This window comes from Vanessa tameamea, chromosome 15, assembly GCF_037043105.1.
Source record: "Vanessa tameamea isolate UH-Manoa-2023 chromosome 15, ilVanTame1 primary haplotype, whole genome shotgun sequence".
NCBI classification, from domain to species: Eukaryota; Metazoa; Arthropoda; class Insecta; order Lepidoptera; family Nymphalidae; genus Vanessa; species Vanessa tameamea.
In genome coordinates this window covers 4,074,792-4,093,457 of record NC_087323.1, presented here as the reverse complement: position 1 = coordinate 4,093,457, position 18,666 = coordinate 4,074,792, and the positions used below count along the sequence as shown (strand labels likewise).

The 18,666-nt window shown below is 30.6% G+C and overlaps 1 protein-coding gene across 1 annotated transcript in view; it reads left to right on the top strand.

Annotated features, from left to right (window-relative positions):
- Window positions 1–299: 299 nt before the first annotated feature.
- Window positions 300–18,666, top strand: part of LOC113399047 (uncharacterized) — a 48,418-nt gene continuing 30,051 nt past the window's right edge. The window contains exon 1 of the mRNA XM_026638062.2: window positions 300–716. The gene's annotated coding sequence lies outside the window, so the exon portion shown is untranslated. The remainder of the gene's footprint in view (window positions 717–18,666) is intronic.

Sequence of the window (18,666 nt, the reverse complement as noted above, 5' to 3'; positions counted from 1 at the left end):
TTCGTTTGAAAATGTTTCGGTTACGACTATAAGTAATAAATACATTAAAAATGTTGATTCAAATATTTTAAATGTAGTCTTCGAATGTTTTATTTATAATTTTCTTCTTTATGCGTATTTCTCGTTAATGTTAAATGATTATTATTAGCCATTGTCATGATTACAAGTAATCACGGATCCTAACTCTCACTTATTTCTGCACCGGCTATGTGACGTCATTCATCAATTGGCATCCCATGCAAGCGCTCAAAGCAAGTAGCCGGATCAGGCGCGCTACAGTTCAGTACAGATCTGCCAACTGCCACATCACGTTCACACGGGGTTCATTCCACTACAATAACGTCACAGCGATTTCAGGCCAAGACGCTGCGCCGGCGACGCGTCGTAACGTGCGAGAAAGAGAGAGTGCACTACATCGCTGATGCCTGATAGTGCACAGGTGTGCGCGCAGGCAGCCCATCAGCTGTTCGACTCGCTCGTGCCCGTTGCTCGAATACCGCGTGCATTGCGGGCAGGCACTAGGCAGTCAGGCACAGGCAAGGCAGTCTTTGTCGATAACCGCCCGCGGGCAGACGTGCGACCCCACCGCCCGTCTCGCTGCGTCTCGCTACCGACTCGTTTCCCGCTGTCGACCGAATCCATCCATGTGTTAGTGTGCATGTTTGTGTATCGTGTTGTCACCGACGCGGCGATCGAGCTCTTTGTCTAATTAGCAGGTAGGCAAATGCTCCAACTTTTTTTCGTTTCGGACACAATCGGACTACTTTTAAATTTGTTTAAACTGCTTATAATGATATTATGTCCGGGATTGAGAGCTATTTGCCAAATAATTTACGGTGATTTACTAATTACAGTAATAGGAGTTTTTTTTTATGAAACAAAGGTTATACTTTTTGTGCGACGATAAAAAGGACCGAAACAGGTTTCCCGTGGAAAGGCATCTGGCACGCACTAATTGATATAACATCAAGTCAAATGACGTTTGTAATTATTATGAGTTAAAGTAGAGGAGTCACCAACTATCATTTAAGTTTTATTTAAAAATAAATTACCTTGGTATATTATTATTTAAAATGAAAAATTGTTTATTATAATAAATATAAAAAAATGAACTTATTTTTTTATTTAAATAATTCATAAATGACAACTCGACTTAACAAATTGACCTTGTACGTGATAATTTTAAATCTTCAACTGCCTATTTTAACTTTTTATTGTTATGCTAATAAGGGCTATTTTCGAAACGACAAACGACGTGAGAGTATACGAAAATAGACCTTATTGCGAACGTAATTAACATACATATTAATTGTTCATTGTTTTACGATAAATATTTATTATTACTGGAAAAAAATAAAAAAATAAAAACTTTAGTTTTATTAATAATCAGTTTAAATGATTGATAACAGTACTTTGGAACGGGCGTGGGGAGGGGAGGGGATGTTCGTGACGCCCATGACGTAACCAATTGGTATGCGATGGTGCGGACAAAGAAATTAGTGTTAGATACAGAACTTTCCCTACAATAAATACACAGTCTTGCACATGGGTTTTCTTAAATAACTTTAATTAAATAATTTTAATTGCATTTTTATAAATTCAAAGTTATATAAGACAGATTATTTGAACATTAGTATATTTAAAAATACGACATACATTTAATAAACACAACATTAAAAAAATACTGTTTGACTTTTTCCTGAATAATTAGCATATTCATGAATTTGTTATACATGGTTTTTTTTTCTAAATTCTATTCCTTTTCCTTCCACGAACGAGGATTGATTATATGTACTGAAAAATCAAGACAAACAAAACAGAAGTATTTTAGCTCTACGAAATAAGAGCTAAATTACAGCAAAAGTCTTTCATCATTACGACCTTACGACATTCACTTGCTAGTGATTTTAAATTTATTACATCGCTTTAAGCTGAACGGGATTTTACTAATGATTTAAAACTTCTAAGTACTTATTTATATTAGCATTAGCCTTCTAGTACATAAAATGATAGAAGCTATCCTTTCCGTCTTATTATACCTACATATATAAAACCAAAATTTTCAGTTATGTCCTTATTCATTTAAACAAAATATTAATATCGTTTTAAGGGAACTTAATTTAAAAACAAATTAACATCACTAAAGCAGCCCATCTGTATTCATTACTTCGATAGGAATAATTACTTTCTCGCCAACTTGCAATGGCATTGCTCATTATGCGTATCTGTGATGAGGACAAGCTTCAGAACGTACTGCTCGTTCGTATTGAATTTTTTTTTTTTCAATGTTTACTCTTTACTTAGAAATATTCTATTGATTAATAATATTTATTTTACTTTAAATTAAAAAGTATATTATACTAAGAAATGACAGAGTTACACCATTAAGTTGTATATGTATGTTCGATTAGTAGATAAAATCATTTCGAATTGCAGTGATTTCTAGAAAAGCTTGCGGTCGAAATATTCCCACGCTGGTCGATTATATTCATCATCAAATACAGTTACTTCAAGAACATTCATTATTATATATTGAACAATATATTCCTTACAAATTCATAATATATGTTTTTATAAAATATTCTATACTGTATTTTCTTCTCTATATATTAGCAGGATTATCAAAAGATATATATTAATAGCATAACACGTTAATATGGCTATCGTACAAATACATACTTTTATTTTTATAATACAAATAAAAAGTTACGCGTAAAATGTTCAACGCTAATAAATTACTTTTATTTAGATACGATTGTATCAGACTTGTATTAACATTACCGTTTCGATCATATTTGGCGTTATTGTAGAGTAGCGAATGAAACTCGACTATTAGTGCAAAACAATTTAAACTTTGCCTCTAAAGAAATAAGGTCGAATATTCTTTGTAGCTGTATGGGCGCTCTAATAAGGGCGGGGAACGTCTCGCAAAATAGGGTGCAGCCAGATCTCGCTGAAATCCATATTACGCTTCCAAACACTACTCTATAGTTCTGTATACGTACAGAGTATATTAGTCTTTATGTGATAAGCAGTAGATATTAATATCGAATAAAACACACGAATAAACAAGAACAGTTAATAAGTAAAACAAAATAAAAAAAATATTTCATTTACATGAGTTGATACGTTATGTTTTTAAAAATGTTTGTAAAACTAGAAACAAAATAATTCTTCATATTCAAAATATGGTACTAGATTCGAATTTTAAATCGAAATGAAATTATGTAATTCTAGCATGTATAATATTCTAAAATTATATATATAATTACATATCTAGATAATATCAATATATACTGCAAAAAATATAAACAAATTTTGGCGAGAAATATGAAAGCATTACGAGACTATTGGTTTTTTATAATATCTGTAACACGTAAGCCAACGTACAGTGTAAATAATAAATACTTACGATTAAAATTTTCTTGTTTTAAATGTCAATGTAGACTACGATCTTAGCTTAATAATTCCAAATAGTAATATTAAGTAATTATAATTTATAAATTGTATTTGATAATATATTTAAATTGATTTTTATTAACTGAATCGAGAAATTCTTATACTTTTGTTTTTCTTTATACGATCAGGCTGTAGACGTTATATTTGTAAATCAGCCTCTATCTATATAATATTGTTATTGTACAACAGAGACTTGTTCTCTGATTGCAAATTGTCAGTTTCATTACAAATTGTCGTTTTATGATTATGAAATGTGTCAATATGTTAACGTCTTTTCACCTGACGTATTGCATTTATTTTATCGTCGTTTATTTTATCTTCTTGAATTAAGATACATTGTAATTTTACATTTATTCCACATCAGATTCGCACGACTAATCAAAGAAAGGTTATTTCGTCTATTGTTTTTAGCAGTGTAGCTAGTTTGCTCAATGTTCGAAATTCGGCCATGATCCGTATCATAAATTTGAGAACATATTACATTTTACATATAAAACGAGGAACATTTATGAATTTACATATTACGTTTTTTTTTTATACTGTTATTTCCAATGCTTTTATAATGTTAACACTAAAGCTCGTTGATAACTACTAAAAAAAAGGTTAATAAATGTACTGAACTTTTTGATTTATACTTTTTTACATATACATAGATATAGCATGCGGAAATATCATAATAATCCGTCTAACCAAATTTGGCCATTGCAGTCAATTTCAACGAAATACAGCGATCTGCGCAACGAAGAGAAATCAGGTACAGAATCTTTGTCTCTACGTGTTTTCCGAGACAGAGACGCATCAAACCTCCTAACTCGGGGCTAATTCTGATATAACTCAAATAACTGACTCGATGCGAGAACCAAATATGATTCCTGATCACCAGCCCCCCAGGCCAGTCAGGCGATGAAACAGTTGCCCAATCGATTTTATCGAATCCATATTATATTTTGTTGAAGTCAAATTTACTCGATGATAGAGAAGGGAGTTTAAAAAAATAATTTATAGATTTTATTGCGTGGTCTGTCAATCCCAAAACATTTTAATCCCTTAAAGCTCTTGAACATTTTACGTCCTTTTTACGTCATTTTTAGTAATGTAAATGTAAATTATATTAACTAATAAACAAATGACATCAGATTTACGTGTTGTACTCTCGGTCATTTCGGCTCTATCAACAATGTAAAGGCGTCAATTCATCAACTTCACAAGCAATCGGCTTAAGGTTCAGTACATCGCTTTTTAATCGAAAATAGCTTACTCAAAGAGTAATATCGATCGATATGCTCTGAGTAATGTAATTATACATGATTTGTAATTATACATTACTCAGAGCATATCGATCGATTTTAGCAATATGAGAACTCGTTACGTTTTTCAAATAGCGTTGAATTTAGTTTATACATACTTATATATTATATATATAAAATTATAGCTTTAAAAAATAACCAGCAAATAGCCGAAAATTTCAGTAGAAACTACTGTGAGGTGGAGGTCTCTTGAACAAAAAAGTTTTAAAGTTAATCTACTTTCATTTAATCATGATGTTTTCCTGTATCGCCAAGTCCAAGATTAATTTATACCACAACCTGTGGACACAAATATCAGTAGGTCTTGCCGGGATTTGATCCGAAGTCTTTGATTAAGATTTACGTGTTCAAACGTGATTCGTCCCCACTAGGCTAATATATGTTATTTTTAAATTTAAATATCTAGTACACTGGGTATGTTATCTAGTGTTATATTTATTATATTATTTTTATCTTGATAATGTATTCTGGAATGTAATTTTATAACTCCATCTAGGCACACCCACAATACAAGCTGTCTACAATTTTGATAATTCTTTTAACGCTTAGCAAAATATTTTTTCCTGAAATTGTTTTAAAACGTTAAATTTAATGGTCATGATCATAACATCGCTAAAGAAAATATCAAAGTCAAATGAGTAATATTCTGCTTCCAAATTTAAAATTTGGAATATTACAAGATGTAATTAAATTAAAGTTCAACTGCATAACTTGTGACTCATAAACAGACTCCTAACACACTATCGAAAGGTGATAATTGCCACTGTTCAAACATCAGGCGTGCTCCATTACCGAAAACAATGAGTCACTCTACATATTACTTAGTAGATACTACCATAGTATTGGTTTAAACAGAAGTATTTAATTATACAAATGATAATTTAAAGAAAGACAGCGATATATGATATTATCTCCGATTCACATTTGCATTTGATAATTTTATCTCTTTTAAAAGTCAATAAATGAGTATAAATTACACGAATTAAATTTAATTATTCGTACATCTTTATACGCTAATAAACTATAAATTTTAACCTTCCTATTCATTACCATTTTTAAATGTATATTATAATTACAATTTATTTCGTCTCTTCCTTTCGGTTTTGATGTATATTTTGTCTCTGTCTTTCATATAGCGGAGACAAAAAATATTAAAGGTTAATGTCATATACTTAATGTAATGTTCATAAATAAGATATTGCTATATCAGTCTGGGTTTTTTTATACTTTATTCAAATGCTTAAAGTTTTTCGTAAATTATATTTTAATAATATTTTGTTGAGTCTTCAGCTTAGTAATTAAAATGTTCTTATAACGGATTACTTAATTAATGGAGACCAACCCTCGCTGGAGGTTACGTAGTAATTTTGCGATTAGTTATTCTATAGTTTAGAAGCACGAAGGAAAATAATATGAAATGGAAGTCTTTTATAAAGTGACATTCTAATTATATATATATACATATATAGCATATACTTGATAGTAGGGTTCTGTATCACCCCATATGCAGAGCCGTCTCAAGCTATGCAGAGGCCCTTGGGCACCCAGAAATTTGGGGCCCATTTGGTAGATATTTACTACCATGTACCAATAATTTGCTTATGGCCAGGCCTTAAGTATAGTTTCCAATAAACGGTGCGGTAATTTCGTAACTTCGTAAGAATCTGATTGGTTGTACAGTCTTATGTCTATTTTATAGCCTTTTTTGATAAATATTTTAGTTATTTCTTACAAATATATCACTTTCGAATATATACATCAACGTGAGCACAAACGTGTGAAGGAAATTGTTGGATCTTCGGGTCCTCTGACCCTGGGCACGTTTCCCATGTGCCCTATGGTAAAGACGGTAATGCCCATATGGTTTGGCAACCACTGGTACCAATCACCCACTTGTCATATATTCCAAAGCCAAACGACAATATTGTATTTTTGTGTTCCGGTTTGAAGGGTGAGTGAACCACAGTAATTATCGGCACAAGGGTCATATCATCTTAGTTTTGACGACGGTCATTTGAATATATGTTTTTCTTACTTATTACTTAAAATTGGAAGAGTTACACAATATCTGACGAACATATGTATAGAAACGCATAGCGTTTCCTTGAACATCAATATATTCCCAGATAGAATATATTGAAGTACAGTTGTAAACTTGCTATGCCTTCAATTGCATTATACTATAGAACGGCTTCTATTAAGTATAGATAAATCAATCATACAAATTGTTCAATACATTTTAAATGTTATGATTGCTCTATAAATAGAAATATAAATTATTGCTTTGAATAAATATCGCGATACATCCAGTATCATGCATGACCTTTTAAAGAAAACGTTTACAACTGAAGTACTAATTACAAGGTTCAATTACTTAAAGGCAATGTCGACTTGATAATGATTATGTAAGAGATAAAACGTAGGACATTACAAAAGGAAGATCATTCGTATTCATAAAATCAATGTCAAAGAGCACATTTCCTCAATCTAACTCGAAGTAACATGACGACTTGTAGTTGATGAAGCAATTATTTTACTCAACTCAAAAGTTAACTAAGATACTTTGTTAGTTGTTGTTGTTACTAACCAGCATTCGTTCGGCACGGTGAAAGAAACTCCAAAAATCTTCTCAAAAAGAAGACTTTCACAGCCATTGATTTATTTTAAATTTTCTTTGTCTTCATTGATTTTAATTTTACTGGTCTTACTTGCAATCTTTCTGTTAGATTGACAATCTCATTCATTGCCTTCAATTTCCCAAACGCTAATCGAAAAATCATAATTCCATATGTATTTTTCAGGTGCTACAAAATCACGTTAAATATGTCAGCAAATTTTATAGTTTGAATATCATACATGTAGATATTCTGATAATTAAACTGATACCTATTTTTTATTAAATTTTGATTGAAGTAATTGTAAATATTCTTTTATACCTGATTGGATGAACTGTAGCTGTAATAATATATGTTCATCAATTTTAAATAAAATATAAACCTACCACATATTCATTTTATCAGATACAACAGACTTGTAAAGTTGTCAGTACACGCTAAAATGGTTTAAATATGTAAAGCGTTTACGTTGGATATATTGAAATATTAAATGATCTTGAACAATATTTTTTTATCTATTTTCGAACGTTCTTCAACAAATGTCTGTCTATATATAACTAGGGATCTTTTGATAGCAAAAAAAGGTCCCCAAGCTGAATCACACACGCCACTCCTCTGAACAGTTTTGGTTTAACCAGAGTTTTTATCTAACGAATGTTAAACGAGACGATAAATTTATTTCACAAGCAACTACTACCTACTCAAAAAATTAATAGCGAAGCTTAACAAATTTCAATTAACAGTAAAAGGTTAATATAGGACTATAATGAGCATAGTTACAACACTTAAACAGATATGAAGAATAATTGACAGGAATCTGAACAAATAATTAAACTTCAAGATACAAAAGAGTAACTTAATGACGCCCTGTCTCTTTGCGCTCACAATAATATCATTTTATTTCCCCAAACCGTACTCCGACACTGTTATAAAGCGGAAACTTTTCTACAAAGTATCCGACAACTTGTAGGACAACCGGTCGCCGGATTGTTATACGTGACGGCGATGAGAACTTACACGCTCGCCCGCTAGAGGGCGTTACCGGTCGAAATAAGACAATTTAGGCCGCCTAGTCCTTTGATGGATCTCGTATTCGTTAAATTTTTAATTACTTTATCATATCGTCTCGTTTCTGTTAATAAAAGCATTGCTTAAACCCAAAGGTCTCAATTATAATTGGAAAAATACACTTACGATCTTTAATAGTTTCGTTTTTAAAATTAATTTAGGTAGTTCAATTTAAGGGATTACCGCAAGGACTATTTTTAGATCCTATTAAGTTCTTTTTTTACAAGAAACACTAAATTCAGAAAATCAATTGATATATAACACATTGGTATATGTGGTGTTCATTGACACAATATCGTAGTAGTTGTTATTTCCCAGAGTTAGACCAATCAGCTGCAAATGAGATTACGCGTGGGTAAGCGATACGTAACTTCATAATATTGAAGGCGAAACACCGTGCTCCATTTGTTCTATATTTTAAATTCCTGCAGAATTATTTTGTTGTTCAAAGTATGATTGCAGTTTTTCCTATTTTATATACGAAATGTAATTTAAATTTTCTTCATCAATATATATTACAAACAATATTAAATCAACCAATTAGTAATAACATTAAAAAGGAGCAACACTGCTTGTGAAAAAGTAAGTACCTAAATATGACTTTTGGATATTCAAAAAATGATATCCTCTTTAGGTGCGCCATATTATTGTTAACAGTTTTATTCATAGGATAAACATTATACATCTAAGTAGATAGATAGCTCACGATTTCATTGAGCCAATGCAGCTGATGTTGACAATCGCAGAGCTGTGACGACATCGCTAAAACGATTTCTATTCCACTCGGAGCCCTACGTAACAATACCGTGATTTATTCCATCAAAATAACACTTCTCTTTTTACTGACAACATTGCTGATTGGATAACACCGACCTAAAATTCCTTTAATTCTACTCGCGCAATGGATAATGTTACGACTTTCATACCGTTTCGTGTTTCCTCTCGACGACCTTGCTTGATACAAACCTCGTAATAACAAAAACTTTGTTTTGTTTCGTGAATCGTTTTTTTAAGAGGTAATTGCTGAAGTAGTTGGCGATTCGGTTTTAATAGTTTCAACAAAGGATGTAGTTTTATGTTTAATGGAGATAGTAAACAGTTTATATCGTGCTCTAGAAGATATTGTCTCGGAAAGAACACCAAGATATTGGTTTCCGTTCTATTAATAATACGTATAAATGCTCAACTAGAGTAAATCTATAATATTAATCATTTAAAAAAAAAACGTAATAGCCTTTATATATTGTATGATTTTTATCCTATTCCAACTTAGTCGGATTATAATTTAGCTAGTCGAAATATAGACGGGTAAGTTGCTGCAAAGCAAATGAATCTTCTTCCAGCTAAATGAAAACCATCTGACATTAATATTCATCCGTTCCATATCAATTAATAAAACAAAAAATTGTGCATTGCGGTTTTTATATCCGACTGAACGAAATCAAATTAGTGCAGGTCGAAATAATATTTCTGCAATCTATGAAATTTAAGTTTCGTACAATAAGTGAATGTAAATGAATCGGTTAATAAAATATATCTTATAATCTATTTTGAGATTGTAACGAATCAACGAATCGGTAACAGTTATCTATTAACCGTTATGTTATCTAAACTGTCCTATCCCCACAAAGCGTCTGAAATTTAATTTAACTTTTTCCCGGTTATGTACCGGTAACGTTTTATTATTAAATGTTAATGTCGCAGAATTTTCCAGCGAATTCTATGAGATTGTTCCAGAAGGATGATATTAAAATAAATTTTAAATTTTCAACACGAATAATATAGGCTTTTTTTCATATAAATGTTTAATACAGTTATGTTAATTAAAACGGTTTTATAAGCATTCCGTGGAGAAAAACGTTTTTATCTTTGTAAGAATTATATATATATAATTATAAGTATAAGTTTTAATTTCGCTCTTTATATAAGTGTCGACGGTTACTTGTTAATATAAAACTGACTGCTTAATTTTTAAATATCGAACATGTAGGTTTAATGAATAAACGGCAATACGCATTAATAATGTTTTTAACCGCTTTAAAAGTGTAAGAAGGTTTAAATAAGGGCGGGGTAAATAAGATTTTATCGAATAAATGTTGATAATGTTTTCAGAATGCTACTTCCTTAAGAAATTTATTTATTTTGAGATCAAATACATCAAAACGATCTTAAGTTATCTCTCTATATATTGAACCATATCAAGTACCTACTGTTATTAATATAGTGCGTATGAGTGCGTAACCTTGACGGTACCACTAGTATTTAAAATATTTTATTACCGCTGTCTCGAGCGTCCACAGATAAGCAACATTATTTTAATCGTTCTAAAGGTTAATTTTTTACATCGATGGTGCCGCTATTTGGTTGTAGGAAGAGTCGCGACCTCAGTGACGTCACGAGGCCGCGCCGCTCTCTCTGGCTATGAACTACATAGCTGCTTATTTATTTATCAAATTTGACTTCGCCCTCCACTTCGCCCCAGTTTTTCGGCTTTTCCACGGCATAGTGAAAGTGATAGATCATAATTTCTACTCATTATTTTTATGTAATACGTTAATAAGTAAATATGTTGTAGACATAAGTTATATCAATAACAAAAATAGCGGCAAAATGTTTTTTTTTATATATTTTACGCATAATGGGTCAACTGTTATTATTGTACGCTTAGATAAAAAATGAACGGCATATTTTAATTGACATTCCAATGAAATAACTAATTAGAGGCAGCGTAACATATTTAAGTGGACTTGATCAAAATTCGAACCAAAAGTAGAGTTAAGGCGCGACCCTGAATCTGCGTGACATTTAGATCTTGTTTATAATTACTTTCCGATATGGGGATTGATATGATGACATTTAATTTTATTGAGATATTCATCTGCAAGAACTATTGTTACTGTAATTTATATTGATTTTCTCTCAAAGGTTACATAAATTAATTTTAATAAGATTAACAAATATAATCTGATTTGTACTTTATGCTGTCTTTACTCTTAGTCGTTTTACGCACACTAAGACATCTTGCCAGCACGAGCGTTACTCACTCATACTAAAGCACGCCGATACTAATAATTTAACGGAGAGGGGCGCAGCTTCGTGATTGAATAGATCTATACAGTATTTATACAACTAACTCGGTTACACAACAGCTTATGTGAAACATTTTAAGAAATTACGCAGTACCGAAACTAACCCTGATCTTTGGTCCTTGAATCTATGTCACAAAATATATAATATCATAGATATAAAATAAATTGAAAAACTAAACTTTAGTATTTTGACAAATTTTGATATCTACAAATAAGCGTTACCGCTATCAATTACCAAATTTCATAGAGCATACATAGTAAGTAATTTTTAATACTTAAAGTTAATCTACAATAACTGTATTGTTTACGGTAGTAATCGCTTCATCGCGACACTGCTACTTGTATGGCCAGCTATACATCTGTATTGAAAAATAGTCTTTATATGTATAACTATAAGGTTTAAATATTTACACGTGCAAGTTTAGTTGCTTGTATAGCAGAGGTGGTTGCGAGCGACGACTCAAATATCATTATTTATTCAAGATAAGACTCCGAACATGCGCTTCTATTGGTTCGGTTTCGTGCCTTCAAAACACGTAATCCTCGGAGGTTGTCTTAATAAATATTTGTTAGGACAGTGAAATTGATCAGATAAACTAAAGTAACGCTTCGAATTCCAAAATTGTTTATTAGGTACATCATTTTTTGAATATTCTAAAACTGATTTTTGTAACGTGTTACCAGGAATAAAGAAAATTATAGGAGGTTTTTGAACGTAATCTCTTTATTTATTTTTTACGCTGACGGTCATTGTTTTTTTTAAGAAGCCATAATATGCTAGAGGATGAAGCACACAAAGTCAATAATATATATTCTGAATTTATAATATATTACGACAAATAAATAACTTAGCTTTTATTGCTTTCTACTACAAAGTTGATGCTCTTGTCTTAATTCGAAGCTTCTTTAAAATGATTGATTTTATTCTCTTTATTCTAAAAACATACATTTATATATTGGTTAATTTAACAAAAAAAAAAAATGTTTTTTAAATGTTATTTCTATAATATTATTTATAAATCAAAAACAAAGAAATCCCTTTGTTTAGTCCTATTGCTTAGGATTATCCTGATACTAAAATGATTAAAGAAATAAATTTCGTAAATATAACATTAAACTATTTAATATTTTTTATTACCTATAATTTAAAAATCAAAAACAATTTCAAATATTATGCAGAACCAATTATTGCTATTTCATTTAATTTGAAAGTAAAGACAATTTATTTTGTAAAATGCTATATAGCGCTAAAACCAAACAAAACAGTAAAATTGGTTGCCTGGCGGGCTAATAGGCCACACGATAGTAAATGGTTACCACTGCCCGTTGATACATATTGGTGGTGTAAGATTTTTTGTAACTTGGTAACTAAATTGTTTTGTATATAAAATATCAATACTAATATGGTGAGGGGATGGTACTCAGATGGGTATGTAAAAAGTCCTAGCCCGAAGAAAATAAGCTAAAAATTTACTTTACAAGTAACCCATGTAATATATATTTGCTATATTATGTTGGCTAACATACATTATAATAGATGAGTCTCATTAAAATCAGTAATACAATTGGCAGATGTTTTTTTTAGTCCAAATTTAACATAATCCATACAATAATATTGTGTTTATTCAATAAATATTTCATTTACAGCTTTGCTTCATTACAATTTAATTTTATATATCTAGATAAGTCATTGACTTTCCATGTATTTCGCACTGTCAATTTTAATGCGAATTGATTAAATAATAGGATATACTATTATTGTGGTATTTTATTCATATTCAATGGTATATAGTTGCCACATTAAAAATAAACGTAAAACAAAATAGGTTAATTTTTAATAATAAATTAAAGTGTCAATTTGACTAGGTTTGCTCGTGAACCGAAGAAATAATGACAAAATTTTCATTATAATCTAAGCTTTATTGTATATAATAAAAAAGATTAGTTAATAGGGAACTCACAATAGAGAAAACTCTTTAAATGTAGTGCTATGCATACTGAGTTATCGTAGCGCCGGCCTTGTCCGTGTTTATCTGTAAGTCAATTACAGAATGCAATACACAAATGGAACGCGCCATAGATTAATAATAATTACTGGTCGCCACTTTTATTTACTTTGAATTTCGAACGCCGAATCAATCACTATCGAAACGAATTAAAAAGTGACGAACTTTTTAAATAGACTTTTTCTAATTAGAATATTTTCAGTGTATTAAAGCAAGTTTCTATGTATTAATTATTAACATTTTTAGGCATGTTTTGTATTGTACATTTAAAAACATTTTATTTATTTTCTTTGCAGGTAAATCAGCTTTCCTTGACATCATTACATTAGAACGCGTAAGTTGTCCTTGAGCTCATTAGTTATTTAAAAACAAAAAAAAAACAACAATTAAAACGTATTTAAAACGCGAATTCAATAGTGCTTAGCAGCAAATCATATCGTCATTACAGAGATTTACGTCAATCATAGAAAAGTAGACTATAAATCGATTGATAAAGAGTATTAATTCGCTTGTAATAACTGGGCTTCAGTTTTGCTATCTAATAAACGAACGCATTTACGTGAACGATTCGAATTAGGTATAATATATCGACATATTATTCAATGTACATATTTCAACAACAGATTTTGTTAGTATTTATTTGAAACTACTTTTAATAACAATTGTATTAAATAGTCGTTAATAAAGTTAATTGTTCAATAAAGATAATAGTTTACATGGAAATTGAATGGTAACGTTATACCTACAAATTTTGTTAGGTTAATAATTGTGTTGAATTCGCTCTAGGTTTTTATCCCTGTGAAAGATCTTAGATGATGTTAATCAATCAGACATATATTGCTTATTTTTTATAATAATTTATTTTTATTAAGTCGTTTCAATACAGATACATGGCATCTTGCAGCCATTTTGTTTTATCAAACAAATTGCAAGTTTTTCCAATTAAACATTGCCGATATTTTAATTCAATATAAGATTATTTTTTAAGAAACTTTTTAATAATGTGTTCTATCCAAAGGATATTTCAAGAAATTTAATTATTTCTTTATTTTATAATATACAGAGCAGCGGGTCTGTTTATATAACTTACAAAATTAAACTATAATATATTATCTATTTATCTATTGTACAACAGACCTGTTTTGAACGAAGCGATTACCATTTGATCTCAACTAGAGACAAGGTCAAACAAATACAATAAAATAAATAATTTAAATTAGGGTGTCTATGTACAACACTATATAAAGATTATAAAAGTGTATATTTATTAACATTGACACAATTCAGACAGTAATTAAGAGCATTTTGTACGTAAACGTTATTTCTCAACGGTTCGGCCTTGACTCGTGTCGGTAACAGCGCGCGAAACGCACTACCCACTACAAACCAGTTATGTCGATAATATGTCTGTATAATATAGCTTGCGCTATATTCATTAGTGTTTGAACAACAATAGCTTATTCACGGTGAAATGTATGACAACTATTAGGTATTTGAAATGTTGCTTTCGGCCGGTGAGACAGCGGTGCGTGAATCGCTGGTACCAGGGGAATGACTGCGATAAACGACCTACAAAATGTTCGTGTTAAAGTGGGTCGACCTCCACCGTAGTCGGCATCAATATTCGTAATTAAAGAATTTCATTGTTCCGTTGTCCTGACGAATATTGCAGTACAAAGCTACAAAATCCTTTTTGATATTAATTAATAATAAGCTGAGCTCATTTGTCATCCAGTTTCTGTGCATCTGGTTATTAAATAATTTATTACGTATGACCAATACAATATCAGTTTTAAAATTATTATGTAATCTATAAAACATCTCTCGTATTTTTTTGTAGTTAGTAATTTAGTGGCGTTACGATCTTTGACATATTTACCATCAACGACATTTGAAAGTTAATAAAATTACCTACTTAAGTGAGTTTTTAGCTGCTAATAATATTTTCTCCGCTAAAGTGAGTCTTATTATTATTAAACACGAATAAAATAAAACGTAACACGGTATATTTTTAACGACAGATAATATATTATTTTAAATGTAAATTATAAGGTCAAAGAGACAGACTTAAATTATAATTAAGTTTATTATCAAGTCTAGGTGTAGAATTTACTTAGGTATATGTAATAAATAATTATCCGCGTACATTTTTTACCAGCTCGCCGTAGTTACGAAACCTATTTCAATCAAATGAACGAAACACTGGCTGTTGTATAAATCATTTACAAACCAACTAACTTAAACAAATAGATATTGGAAAAAAGATTTATTTTTTATTTCCTCTATAAAACGATTTATAATGTGGATAACTACAGGAGGAACCAAACTCGATCTTTAAATCGAAATTGATAGACTGCATCGATGCACCGATCGTTAAGTGCCATGAAAGTAAAACGAAGAGTTGGAACGAGTTGATTGTAAGAATGCGTTAAATTAAAGAGGATGAAAGCGTTTCTACCTTTAATGCTAAATAATTAAAAAATATATATTTAAAGAAATGCTTATAACACAATAAAGCAATGTAATAATATGTACGTAAATTACAAATGACGTTTTGTTGCTGCATAATTATGACGCTTTGTAAGTGCTACGTTTAGAGTTCTAACACATAAATGTAGACGTAATTTATACTGACGCGATAACAAAATAGAACTATTTTACCGTTTTTACTAAAAATATAAACTTATACCAAACCTAGAATAGACGTTTCTAAAATTTTGAAAAGATTTAACGAACGAATTCGTTTAACAGACGTGGCATTTTTCCGGCCCTCGTTTAAACGTAAACATTGTTTTACCCTAACTTTTAATATTTAAAATGTCCCATGATAATAATAAAACATTATGGACAATAGTTAATAATAATCTATACGTTGCTTTACACATACATATATATTGCTGTCCTTTGTTTTTATATGGAGAGAAAGGGAGAGATAATAAAACATTTATTATGCAATACGCAAGTTATACTTTTTGCGTGGTTATGACGGTATGTGGCGAAATAATGAGTTGTGTAGAAACGTGGAAGATAGGAAAATACGGGCGGGGGGATGGTAAATAAGGTGGCGGTGATAGAGGGTCGGTCCCGCCCCGCAATGAATAACAAAATCAAAGACAAATTAGATACCTTTATGGAGCCATCGTGTTAATCAATTTGATATTTATTATTTTTTTATTTGTTTATATTTAGACAAATGATTAAATATGTGTTCACTTTAAATTAAAACAAAGAGTACTTAACAAAAATGATAACCAACATCGCAGATTTAAAATGCCGTGGTAAATACATCGATGCATTTCGTCCTAAAGAGTCCTTAACATCTCTTGAAAAATCCCGTCATTCCTCTGTGGGAACGAAGGGGTCTGAGAGGGGATTTCGCGTAACGCCTATAGAACACATTTTCATCTGTATCTATACATCACTAAAAACTTTTAGAAAGGGTCGATGTCAACATACAGACAGTATTATCGTGTCCATTGTGTAGTTTAATTTATATTTTATGATTAAAATTAAGTCAGAGCTTTGTGATTTTTTTTAAGTTACTTAAAATGCAGTTAGACGTTATTCTTAAATCTAATTATAATTGGTACAGTAATATAGAAACTTATTAGGAATTTGTTATTAGTTTATTCTAAGTAACATTATAAAGCTGAGGTTTGTTTGAACGAACTTAATAAGTCATGATCTAACAGGCTGATTTACATCTTGTTGCGTTAGATTGTACATTTATTTAGAAAGGGTATTGACTATATAACATCCCGGTACTCACAGTAGAGCAGTAACATTTAATGCAAGAGAAACTACGCGGAGCAACTAGTATACTATATTTTTATTTTAAAAACTGTTTATTTTGCTTTTAAATGTGCTAAGCTCCTCGATAGTCACTAGTAATGGAAAATTAACACGTACAGTATCATATCGATGTATATCTGTGTGTTTTATTAAATTAAATACGCAGAACGATGAAATCGCCTTATATTTGAGTGTTTATAATTTGATTTATATGAAAACTAACAGATACATTTTTAACTACATTATACTAGATTGGGCGAGACGGCGCAGTACCCAAAACACTTGAATTTACCAAATATTGCTTGTCAAACCTTGGACAAGCAATTGCCAAGCATCCAAGCCTGTAAATGTTCCACTGCTGGTCTCAAAGGCGTTCTATCCTCTTAAGGAGTAGTTTGGAGTTTTTTTTCAGTATACTGCTTTAATGCAGATTGGAAAATACGAGATATTTTATTAAGACAAAACAATACATTTGGACAATTACATCCGCCACAAGGAGATTTACTTATAATGTTTTCTACGCCAATTACGAGATGAATTATAAAACTACTAGTTAGTAATTACACGAAAACCCTGTTGTGGTTGCATGAACTTGATAAAAAATCGTTTAAGATTCACGTGTTCTAGTTACTGGGCCATTTCGACCGCCCTTACCGGAGCGATATTTTACAACCCAGCAAATACTTGTATACGAATTACGATCCTGTGTAAATATTATTGAGGAAAATGAGAAATTAATTCGGATCATGCTAAGTGTTTTTTTTAAGACTACGGAATAGAGATATTTGGTTTAAATATTTTTATAAGCTTACAAAAGAAATGCAGTTTTGTAACTAAATTAATATTACCCAAAGAGGACATCCAATTCAGTACTAATTGTAAATGTTTTTGCGTTACATTTTCATTTTAAAAACATAATTAAATTGTAACATGCAACACAATCAATAATCTATAGAAAGAATCAAAAATTGAATAACCATATTAAGTATATATGCATGTGTAGTAGTAAATTAATATAGTAATGCATTCATGCAAATAGTTTTTGTGAAAATAATGTTGACATAAACTCGACTCAGCGTGTTCTTCCCGACAGAAAGCTATAATTTACATCTTAATAACAGTCTACAGTTTTGTTTTAAGTTGAATTCTGTTACGAATTTATTGTTAATTTTATCAGCCAGTAAAATGTAATAATATCTTGTTACATTATTTTTTTTTAATAAATTGTAAATATACATACTGTAAGTCCACGCAACTCGCGCTCATCATCACAATTGTATATGTGTGTGTTAATTTATTTTTAATCAGCCATCAACTATCAGAATGATTA